The following is a 12,221-nucleotide window of genomic DNA, read 5'->3' on the forward strand; positions in this document are numbered from 1 at the left end:
GCTTGATCCTCATGAGCCCCATGGTGCATTTGGAGCTGGGCCCTGGAACCTCAGACCCTGAGAGGAGATGGCACAAACCTTTCCAGGAGTCAAAGGCAGAAGAAAACCCTGAAGTGGTTGGAGTCTCAAACCATAAATGGGACCCACTGAGGTCCATCTCCAACACAGGCTCCTCAGGCAGTCCTTGGAGGAGAAATTTGGAGGCCAGGATTGCACAAAAACCTCTCAGAGACTCAAAATAGCACAAAAACCTCTCAGTGTGGAAAGGAAAACCCAAAGCACCTTAAACTCCTTGAGTAACTCAAAGCATCCATGAGCCCCACTGAGTGTCAGTGCAAAGCACTCAAGGGACTCGTTAAAGCAGATAATTGGGGCCATGACTGCACAAACCTCTCAATGAGTCTGGATCAAAAGGGAAACACCAAGTACCTTAAAAGAACTGAAGCACCTTGAAGCATTCATGAGCCCCACTGAGTCAAAGCCTCTCCAGGGACTAATTACAGCAGATAATTGGAGGCCATGATTGCACAAAGCTCTCAGAGACTCCAAGCCAAAGCCAAAGTGCTTTGAAAAACCTGCAGTCCCTGGGAGCATGAAGGAGCCCCCAGGGCCATTCCTGAGCAAGGCTCCCCAGGGACTCCTTCCAGCAGATCCTTGAGGCCACTGGGATGTGGGCTAGGGGGGATGCTGAGGGCAGGACAAGGGGCTGACAGTGCCCAGCCTGGCTGGGGCTGTGCCAGGAGGCCCCAGTGCCTCAGGACAAGGTGTCTCCTGACAGCCCTTGATGGCACAGACCCTGCTGTGCCCCAGGGCACCAGGACTTGGCTTCTCTTTGTCCCCACCTGTCATCAGTGCCTCCAGTTCTCTGCTCTGCCTGGGGCCTGGGGACACTTTCTCAGCCAGGTCCCTCAGTGGGACCCATTAAAAGTCAAAGAAACTTTGGAGTTGGATTCTGACTTGGAGTTCTGGAGAGGTTTCTGCAGCTCTCTCTCAGGGCCTGATGTTCAGGGCCTGAGCACAAAGCCCCAGAGGGTCATTAAAGTCCTTGTGCTGTGTCTGTGCTGCTGAGCTGGGCCGGGCTCCTGGCCCAGAGGGTGATCCTGGTAACCAAGAAGAGCTTCAAAAGCACATTTCTCTGGATGAGCAGCTCTTCTCCCAGCCCAGCAGGGCTGGGGCACTGCCTGCAGCCAGCCCGGGCACAGCACAGAGGCACAGAGAGCTTCCATCAGTCAGGGCTGGGAAGGTGCTGAGAAGTGCCTGGGGCAGAATCCCTGGCAGCCCTTGGCACAGGAACCTCTGGCTGCAGGACAATGCAGCTGCAGCTCCTGGAGTGATCTCCTACAGCTGGAACATCCCAATACCCACAGACCCTGTGAGTACATTCTCTGATCATCTCTTGTGCAGAGCAGGCAGGGGTGCCCAGGGCTGTCCTGCAGAGCAGGGTCCTGCAGCCCAGGGCGCTGTGCTGGGCCAGGGACTCTGCTGCCTGCCAGGGACAGCTCTCAGCCGGCCCGGGGACCTGCTCCCAGCACTGGGGGACAAGATGTGGGTGGAAGGAGACAGCTGGTAGGGCTTGGAAGTGTTCTCCATGTGTGGTGAGGATGCTGCATTGTTCAGGACTGCTTCCAGCACGGCATTTAACTGCAGAACATTTCCAAGTATATTATATGGGGGCTCAGCAAGGCAGGGGCTGCATAAAAGGGAAAATCCTGCTTTTTTAATCTACTGATCTGTGTGGATTGGATGGGAAATTGCACATAGATATTCATCACTCAGTTCAGGCTGAGAAAAATAAACAACTTTTCTCTCAGGAGTCAATAAACCAGGCAGTGACAGAAATCAGCACAGGGCCCCTCACAGGCAGCATCAGTGCTGCTTCTCCAGCCTCCTCAGGGTTGCTCTGACGTTGCCATCAGAGCCTCCAGAGCCAGAGCTGCCCCTGGGCAGTGCCTGAGCTGGGGGGGTCTGCAGGGCAGAGCTGAGCCCCCAGGGCTGGGCTGGGCTCTGGCAGCCCTGGCAGGGCCCAGCCCTGGGCACAGGGAAGCAGCTGCTGGCAGGGACAGCTCCAGATAGCAGAGCCCTGGGCAGGCAGGGGGGTGCAAAGTGTCCCCAAGCTGTGCTGGGATACTTAAAGTCCTTTCCAAACCCAACTATTCCATGATTACTTTCCGTACAGAACCCCATGTGCAGCCACAGCCAATGTCCAACAGCAGCTCCATCAGCCACTTCCTCCTGCTGGCACTGGCAGACACGCGGCAGCTGCAGCTCCTGCACTTCTGCCTCTTCCTGGGCATCTCCCTGGCTGCCCTCCTGGGCAACGGCCTCATCATCAGCGCCGTAGCCTGCGGCCACCACCTGCACACGCCCATGTTCTTCTTCCTGCTCAACCTGGCCCTCGGCGACCTGGGCTCCATCTGCACCACTGTCCCCAAAGCCATGCACAATTCCCTCTGGGACACCAGCACCATCTCCTACTCAGGATGTGTTGCTCAGCTCTTTTTTTTTTGCCTTCTTCATCTCAGCAGAGTATTCCCTGCTGACCATCATGTGCTACGACCGCTACGTGTCCATCTGCAAACCCCTGCACTACGGGACCCTCCTGGGCAGCAGGGCTTGTGCCCACATGGCAGCAGCTGCCTGGGCCAGTGCCTTTCTCTATTCACTGCTGCACACAGCCAATACATTTTCCCTGCCCCTGTGCCATGGCAATGCCCTGGGCCAGTTCTTCTGTGAAATCCCACACATCCTCAAGCTCTCCTGCTCCAAATCCAATCTTAGGGAACTTGGGCTCATTGCTGTTAGTGTGTGTTTGGTGTTTGGTTGTTTTGTGTTCATGGTTTTCTCCTATGTGCAGATCTTCAGGGCCGTGCTGAGGATCTCCTCTGAGCAGGGATGGCACAAAGCCTTTTCCACCTGCCTCCCTCACCTGGCCGTGGTCTCCCTGTTTATCAAGCACTGGTGTATTTACCTACCTGAAGCCCGCCTCCCTCTCCTCCCCATCCCTGGATCTGGCCTTGTCTGTTCTGTACTCGGTGGTGCCTCCAGCCCTGAACCCCCTCATCTACAGCCTGAGGAACCAGGAGCTCAAGGCTGCAGTGTGGACACTGATGACTGGATGCTTTCAGGAACATTAAACTGCTGGCCAATTTCTGCAAATCACTTGTAATAAAAGTAATTTTTGATACTTCTTATTGGATTGGTTGTGGGTTTTTTTTTTCCTTTGCCTTAGTTTTTAATATTGACCACAAGGAAATGCCTTTGATTTTGCCGTTTCTCCTTTTGTTTCTCTACACCTCCCCTGTGGCCACAGACTGTGTCAATGAGGGGCTGTGCTCATGGTGGCTTTAAAGGAACTCAAGGATGTCCCAGCAAAGTTTTCTGCAGAGATGCCCTTTTGTTGCCTTCTCTGGAGCTGCAGCAGCAATGTCTGTGTGCAGAGCTGGGGCAGATCAGTGCTGGCACAGCAGCTGTGCCCAGCAGCAGCAGCACTTGGTGTTGCCAGTGCTGCTCCCGTGGCCCTGCCCCGCTGCCCTGGTGGCCCTGGTGCTGCTGCAGGGCCTGAGTGCTCTCGGGACCGGGCACAGTCCTGGGGGTGGCAGTGCCGGGGCTGCAGCAGGGACAGCCCATGGGCACTGCTGGGGCAGCGCTGACGCCTCAGGCCAGGGCCTGGGGGCTCCAGGCTCCTTGCCCAGGCTCTCTCAAGGACACGGCCAGGCCAAAGCTCAGCACAGAAAACCCCCGTGAGCAGCCCCAGTCTGGCCGTGGGCAGGCTGGGGGCAGACAGCATGGCTGGTGCTCTGCAAGGGCCCTGGGGCAGACGGGAAGGAGCAGCAGAGCAGGGGCTGATCCATCCCCAGTGCGCTGGACAGCCCAGGGCAGCGTCCCAGAGCGTCCTCATGGAGCTGCCAACAACATCCACCCTCTGCAGCCCTGGCCTCTCCCCCAGCTCACACAGGTGCCGCATCCTTGCAGGCACAGCCACGGCAGCGCTGGCTCAGGAGCCCCTGTTTGCATTGCACACAGCAGGCGGGAGCACCCCCATGCTGCTGCTGTGGGGACATGAACCTGAGGGAGCACAAATGCCATCAGCCCCTGGGGCCAGGAAGGGCTGGGGGACGCCAGGAAAACCTCTCAGCTTTGTCTTGGCCTCTGCAGCCAGCCACAAAGTTTGTTCCCATCAGCTGGGAGTTTCCTGTCCCACTGCAGACGCTGTTGCTCCGAGCCAGGGCTGCCGGGCAGCCAACCCCAAAACTGCCATGGGCATTTCCTTGGCTTCACCTTTGCTTTCTTTAGTCTTTTTGCTACTATTTCTTCCCGTTGCCCACCCCTCTTCCCTCCCCTGCAAACAGCCCATCCCTGTTTTCCCTTTCGTCTCTGGCCCAACTCCCCATTCCAATTTCTAACTTGTCACCATGGGAACGTCCCTTGGGGAGCAGGATCATCCCACAAGTGCTGCAGGAATTGTCTGCAGGCTCCTGCAGTGCCTCGTGCTGCTCCCTTGCCAGAGGCACCCCAGGCCAGGGGGGCACATCTGGGCTGCTGTGTCTGGCTGTGGGGCTGCCTGTTCTGGGCAGTGAGGAGGGGCTGCAGAGGCTCTGCAGGACTGACAGGATGGGCTTTGGGGCTGTGAGGAGAAGCTGAGGGACCTGGGCTGCTGGAGCTTCTGAAGAGGAGGTCCAGGGCTCCCCCTGCAACTGCTCCAAGGGTGGTTTCAGAGAATCACAGAATCAACAAGGCTGGAAAAGACCTTGGAGATCATCCGGTTCAGCCTGTGCCCTGACACCGCCTTGTGTCCCCTGAGCCTCTTCTTCTCCAGGATAAACAACCCCAGCTCCCTCAGCCGCTCCTCACAGGACTTGTGCTCCAGACCCCTCACCAGCCTTGTTCCCCTTCTCTGGACATGATCCAGCCTCTCCATATCCTTCCTAAACTGGGGGTCCCAGAACTGGACACAGCACTCGAGGTGCTGCCCAACCAGTGCTGAGCACAGGGAAGAATCACTGCCCCGCTCCTGCCTGGCCACACCATTCCTGATCTAGGCCAGGAGCCATTGGCCTTCTTGGCCACCTGGGCACACTGCTGGCTCATGTCCAGCCTGCTGTCCATCAGTCCCTGCAGGTCCCTTTCTGCCTGGCTGCTGTCCAGCCACTCTGTCCCCAGCCTGTAGCGCTGCAGGGGTTGTTGTGGCCAAAGTACAGGACCTGGCACTTGGACTTGTTAAACCTCACCTTGTTGGATCTGGCCCCTGGATCCAGCCTGTCCAGGTCCCTCTGCAGAGCCCTCCTGCCTTCCAGCAGATCAACACCCCCAGACAACTTGGTGTCACCACGGTTCCATGAGGCCCCAGAGTGTCCGAATGGTCTCCATGATTCCATGAGGCCTCCCAGTGTCACAATGTCCCTCTGGTGTCTCAAAGTCCCTTGGATCCTTGGGCCCTGCAGTGTCACAATGGATCCTTGGTTCCATGAGGTCTGGCAGTGCAGCAATGCTCTCCTTGGTTCCCGCTGTTTCCCATTCCTCCCACTGTCAGGTTATAGAAGGACACCTGGCTGATGAAGGGGAGTGGGAGTGGGTACCTACTCGAGGAGGTAATAATAAAAATCCCACCGAAAGCCCTCTCCCAAGCCAGGGGCCACTTCAGATTCTGTATTATCCCCTGGACCTGGAGAGTCAGCCAGATGGTTTAGAAGAAAATTATCTGCCCAGTGTGCCTCCCAATTATGATTCATCTGTGAGACAGATCAGCACCTCTAACATCAAAAAGGAAAGAAGGGTAATCGTGGTGGGTGACTCTCTTCTGAAGGCAACAGAGGGCCCCATATGTCGACCAGACCCACCCCACAGGGAGGTCTGCTGCCTCCCTGGAGCCCAGGTACGGGATATCACTGACACACTGCCTGGCTGATTCAGCCCTCTGATTATTGCCCACTACTTATACCCCAGGCTGGCAGTGATGAGATTGAAAAGAGGAGTGTCAGGGCAATTAAAAGGGACTTTAGGGCACTGGGTCAGGTGGTTAATAGGACAGGGGCACAGACAGTCTTTTCCTCAGTCCCTTTGGAGTCTGCGAAAAACGCTGAAAGCAATTTTCACATTAGGGGTGTTCACATTATCAACGAGTGGCTCAAGGGTTGGTGTCATCGACAAAATTTTGGATTCTTTAATCATGGGGCAACTTTTATGGCACCTGACCTGCTTGGACCAGACGGGCTCCATCTTTCTGTGAAGGGCAGAAGAATTTTAGCTCATGAACTGTCAGAACTTGTTGAGAGGGCTTTAAACTAGGTCTGAAGGGGGAAGGAGATGCAGCTGGGTTATCTGGAAGCAGGCTCGTGGGTGGTAATCCTGAGTTAGGGGTGAAATCAGCAGCCCAGCTGAGGTGCATGTACACCAATGCGCACAGCATGGGTTACAAAAAAGAAGAGCTGGAGGCCATGGTGCAGCAGCAGAGCTATGATGTAATTGCCATCACAGAAACAGGGTGGGACGACTCAAATGGCTGGAGCGCTGCACTGGATGGCTACAAGCTCTTCAGGAGAGACTGGAAAGGGAGAAGAGGTGGAGGGGTGGCCCTTTATATTAGGGAGGCTTTTGACACCATAAGTATTGAAACTTATGAAGATGGAGTTGAATGTCTGTGGGTGAGACTTAGGGGGAAGGCCAACAAGGGTGACATCCTACTGGGAGTCTGTTATCATCCAGCCAGCTGGGAAGAAGAGGTGGACAACTCATTCTATAAGCAGCTAGGGAATGTTTCTAGATCATCAGCCCTTGTTCTTGTAGGCGACTTCAACCTGCTGGATATCTGCTGGGAACTCAATACAGCAGAAAAGAGGCAGTCCAGGAAATTTTTAGAGTTTGTGGAGGACAATTATTTGTCGTAGCTGGTGAGTGAGCCCACCAGGAGAGGGACTATGTTAGATCTGTTGTTTGTAAATAGAGATGGGCTGGTGGGAGATGTGGTGGTTGGAGGTCACTTGGGGCACAGTGATCATGAAATTATAGAATTCTCAATATTTGGTGAAGTCAGGAGGAACACTAATAAGACTTTTACATTGGACTTCTGGAGGGCAGACTTTGGCCTGCTTAGGAGACTTATTCAGAGAGTTCCTCGGGAAGCAGCCCTTGAAAACAAAGGAGTTGAGGAAAGGGGGTGTGCTTCAGAGATCTCGAAGGCACAGGAAGAGACTGTCCCTGTGTGCTCAAAGACGAGTCGATGAGGCAAACACCTAGCCTGGATGGGCAAGGAGGTTTTGAAGGAACTTAGGAATAAAAAGAGGATGTATGATCTTTGGAAGGAGGGTCAGGTCTCTCAGGAAGTATTTAAGGTGCTTGCTAGGGCATGTAGGAAATAAATTAGGGAAGCCAAAGCTCAGTTTGAACTTCAAATGGCAGCTTTTGTAAAGGATAATAAACAATATTGTTACAAATATATCAATGGTAAAAGGAAGGGTATGACCAACCTTTGTTCTTTATGAGATGTGGACGGGAATTTAATACCTGCAGATGAGGAGAAGGCAGAGGTGCTTAATGCCATTTTTTGCCTCAGTTTTTAGTGAGAAGACGATTTTACTTCAGCAACTGTCCTCCTGGGCTGGTTGTAGGTGCCAGGAAGCAGAATGGTGCACCCATTTTCCAAGAGGAGGCAGTCGGAGACCTGCTGAGATACTTGGATGTTCATAAATCCATGGGACCAGATGGGATCCACCCCAGGGTGATGAAGGAGCTGGCAGATGAGCTTGCCAAGCCGCTCTCCACCATTTACCAGCAGCCCTGGCTCACTGGTGAGGTCCCAGATGACTGGAAGCTGCCCAATGTGACACCCATTCACAGCAAGGGTGGGAAGGAGGATCCTGGTAATTCCAGTCCAGTCAGCCTGGCCTCAGTACCCAGTAAGGTCATGGAACAGTTCACACTGAGTGTCATCACACAGCACTTCCATGATGGCCAGGGTGTCAGACCCAGCCAGCAGGGGTTTAGGAGGACTAGGTCGTGTTTGATGAACCTGGTCTCCTTTCATGACCAGGTGACCCTCCTGGTGGATGCAGGACAGGCTGTGGATGTTGTCTATTTGGACTCCAGCAAGGCCTTTGGCACTGTCTCCCACAGCACACTCCTGGAAAAGCTGCAGCCCACGGCTGGGCCAGGAGCACTCTGTGCTGGGTTGAGAACTGGCTGGATGGCTGGCCCAGAGAGTGGTGGTGAGCGGTGCTGCATCCAGCTGGGGACAGTCACCAGTGCTGTCCCTCAGGGCTCTGTGCTGGGCCAGTTCTGTTCAATATTTTTATTGACCACATGGATGAGGGGATTGAGGCTTTCATTAGTAAATCTGCAGATGATACTAAGCGGGAGCGTGTGTCCATCTGTTGGAAGGCAGGAGGGCTCTGCAGGGACACCTGGAATGCTTGGATGGATGGGCAGATTCCAATAAGATGAAGTCTAATAAGTCCACGTGCCCAGTCCTGCATTTTGGCCACAATAACCCCCTGCAATGCTATAGGCTGGGGACAGTGTAGCTGGACAGTGCCCAGGCAGAAAGGGACCTGGGGGCACTGGTCGACAGCAGGCTGGACATGAGCCAGCAGTGTGCCCAGGTGGCCAAGAAGGCCAATGGCTCCTGGCCTGGATCAGGAATGGTGCGACCAGAAGGAGCAGGGCAGTGATTCTTCCCCTGTACTTGGCACTGGTGTACTTGGCATTCTTCCCCTGTACTGGCACCGTTCCTCGAGTGCTGTGTCCAGTTCTGGGCCCTCAGTTTGGGAAGGATGTTGAGATGCTCGAGAGAAGAGCGACAAGGCTGGTGAGGGGCTTGGAACACAAATCCTGTGAGGAACATCTGAGGGAGCTGGGGTTGCTTAGCCTGGAGAAAAGGAGACTCAGAGGTGACCTTATCACTCTCTACAACTTCCTGAAAGGTGTTTGTAGTCAGGTGGGGTTGGTCTCTTTCTCCAGGCAACAAATGTCAGAACGTGAGGACACAGTCTCAAGCTGTGTCAGGGGAAATATAGGTTGGATACTTGGAAGAAGTTTTTCACAAAAAGACTGATAAAATATGGGAATGGCCTGCCTGGGGAGGTGGTGGAGTCACCATCCCTGGGAATGTTCACAAAAAGACTGGATATGGCACTTGGTGCCATGGGTCAGTTAAGGTGTTTAGGGCATGGGTTAGACTTGATGATCTTGAAGGTCTCTTCCAACCCAGTCATTCTGTGATTCTGTGAAAGCAGCCCACACCTGAAGTCAACATCTGTGCAGACCAAAAGGCAACGCTGTCATCCTTCCTCAGCCCGCTCTCCCTGACCAGGCTGCCTTGCTGTTGGCATGGGTGGTGGGGCAGCAGGGTCATGACATGCGCATGGGTCACAATGGCCTCGGGGCACGATGTCACCGCGGGTCACAAAGGCCTGGTGGGCATGGCCGCCTTTCTGCCACAGGCCTGGTGGTTTCCATGCAGATGCCCCTGGACACAAAGGCCTTCTTAATGCCTTTGCCCCTTGACTTTGCCTACTCTTGTTCCTCTCTCAATGATCTGCAGCTCTCTCTTGTCCCACCTTTGTTCCTCCCCTCAACATCCCCAAGGAAGCTCTGTGCAAAAGTGCCAAAGTGCTTTTCCCACCCAGCCCACCCTGGGTCCCAGCACTCGACCCCAGCTTCCTGGAGAAAGATCATCAGGAAGGCAAAAGCTCCATTTGGACTAAATCTGGTGGCTACTGTGGAAGACTATGAAAAGTGTGTTTTTAAAAAAGATTAATAACAATGTAGGGCCAAGGAAAATGTCCATTCTCTATTGCAGGGATTGGGGGCTGGGTGGGGAGGGAGGGATTCTGGTCAGGAATATGCCAGGGGCATCCTGGTTGTCTGTGCCAGCCACAGTGTGGGCAGCAGGACTGGGCTCTGATTGTCCCTCTCTGCTGGGCACTGGGGAGGCCACACCTCATATCCTGTGCCCAGCTTTGAGTCCCTTTACCCTGTGGCTACATTTAATACAAATTACCAACTCCTTGAACGGTAATTCAGTTATCTCTTGTGTCTTTGTCATAAATACGTGGCATATTGTAGATTAGAGGTAAGGGTGAAATTAATTGATAGATTTTCTCATTTATGGTTCAGAAATACTGCAATTATATAACGTTTCATGTACTGAGTTCATTGTATGTGTTTTACATGTTGGATGGATATAATTTGGTTTATCTTGTGATAGGATATGCAGGATTATTATAAACAGGAAACAGAATAAAGCCTAAATAAACAAAACTACAATTGGATGCAGCATTCCAGTTGCTCTGTGTGGCCATCCAAAAATAGTTTCCCACCAGCAATGTTCTCTATCTTTCTTCCCTCTTTCCAGGACATGCTGTATCTTCTCTGCCTGACAATGGGTGGTAATGCGGGTTCCTTGTCTGGTGTGCTGTTGTCCATTTCAGCATGGACTCAGATCACTGAAACAGTTTCTTGCCAATGCCAGATTCACTCCAGCAGTGACAGGCAATGAAACTTGACACGGTGTGCAGTTGGACTGTAGCAATTGGTGAGTTGTGAGGGAGCTGAATTGTTAAAGCTGCAGCCCATCATTTTGCTAAAACTACAGATACAGCTATTAGAGCGATCAGATGTCTCTCAGCTGGTGTTTTCTGTAAACACAGAATAACAGAGTTCTCATACAGATACATCCATTTCCAACATATGCAAGTACACTTGCTGGGGTTTCAACACAATATTGACGTTTTCTTAAAGGTCAAGGCAAATGTCTTAGTTGTCAATAGTATTATTTTCACAAAGAAATCCTTGCTGTTCCTGTCCAGTCAGGCACCAACATCCACAGCTGGCCATGTGCTCCCATTTGGGGCTCACACTTGTATGTTCTAACAGACAGAGGACAGTTCCATTGGGATTTAATCAGCACTATAACTGGGTATAAGGCATAGAGTATAGTTAAAAGAAAAGCTGTGGCTTTACCCTCAATGGAATAATAAGTGTCATTAACAAGATGTCACCAAGATTGGAAACCCTTTGAAAGAGACTGTCATAATCCCAAATTACCTTTAGTTTATCAGTGGTCAAGGTGCCCTCATCACCTTCCCTTTTAATTGCTATTACAGCAGATTGCAACTGCATCTGTGGAAATTTTTAGAAGAAATCCCAGTTTTGGCCATAGGCCCCTGGAGGAGAAGGAGAATTCTCTCCCATAGGAAGGAAAGCCCAGAGCCCCAGTGCTTCAGGGCAGGTGAGAAGCAGCCCTCAACATTCCAAGGTCTGCTGGACCTGTCAGGTGGTCCCCAGGAGGCCCAGCCAGCCAGACCTGTTCCATGTTCCCTTGGTTTCATGTGACCCCACAGTGTCACATTGGTCTCCTTGGTTCCATGCGGCTCTGGAGTGTCACATTGTTCCCCTTGCTTCTGCAGTGTCACAATGGCCCTGTGCTTCCATGGGGCCTTGCAATGTCACAATGGCTTTGTGGTTCCACAAAGCCCTGATGTGTCACGATGGCTCCTCAGCTCCATGTGCCCTCGCTGTGTCACAACGGCTCCTCTGTGACACCGCGGGCTCCACAAGGTCACCATGGAGCCTTGGTTCCTTGGGGCCCCCGTGTTCACAATGGTCTCCTTGATTCCATGGGGCAGCACAGTGTCACAACTGACCCATGGCTCCATGAGGTTCTGTAGTGTCACCGTGGTTGCTGTCAGAGGCTGGATGAGATCGATGTCCTGAGACACCTTGGGATGCTCGGGATGCCCGTGTGGGACCAGGAGCGGGTCAGGCCTTGGTTTGTGGTGGGACAGAGCCCCGCCCCCAGCCCTGGCCTGGCACAGCTGTCAATCACATGGAAGGGGCGGTGTTAACCCAGCTCTGATTGGCCCAGCTGTCAATCAATCACACACCAGCAGCTGGTGCCTACCCTGACTCTGATTGGGCAAACAACTGGCAGTCCCACCCCAGGGGCGGGCCCATGAAGGCCCAGGGGTTTAAAAGCCAGAGCACGAGGCCAGCCCATGGTCTGGATCCTGCCTTCTCCTGGGGTTCCTCTGTTAATGGTGCTGGAACCTGAGCAGGTGGTGCGTGCGTGCGTGCGTGCATGTGTGTGTGTGTGTGTGTGTGTGTGTGTGTGTGTGTGTCTTTGTATAGATCTTCTGTCTTTCTGTTGTTCTCTATTTTTTCTTCTAATCCTGCATACCTGGAATATTTTTGGGTAACTTAACATCTTAGGGGTTAAAGGTTTTTAG

Source organism: Anomalospiza imberbis, chromosome 39 (genome assembly GCF_031753505.1).
Source record: "Anomalospiza imberbis isolate Cuckoo-Finch-1a 21T00152 chromosome 39, ASM3175350v1, whole genome shotgun sequence".
NCBI lineage: Eukaryota > Metazoa > Chordata > Aves > Passeriformes > Viduidae > Anomalospiza > Anomalospiza imberbis.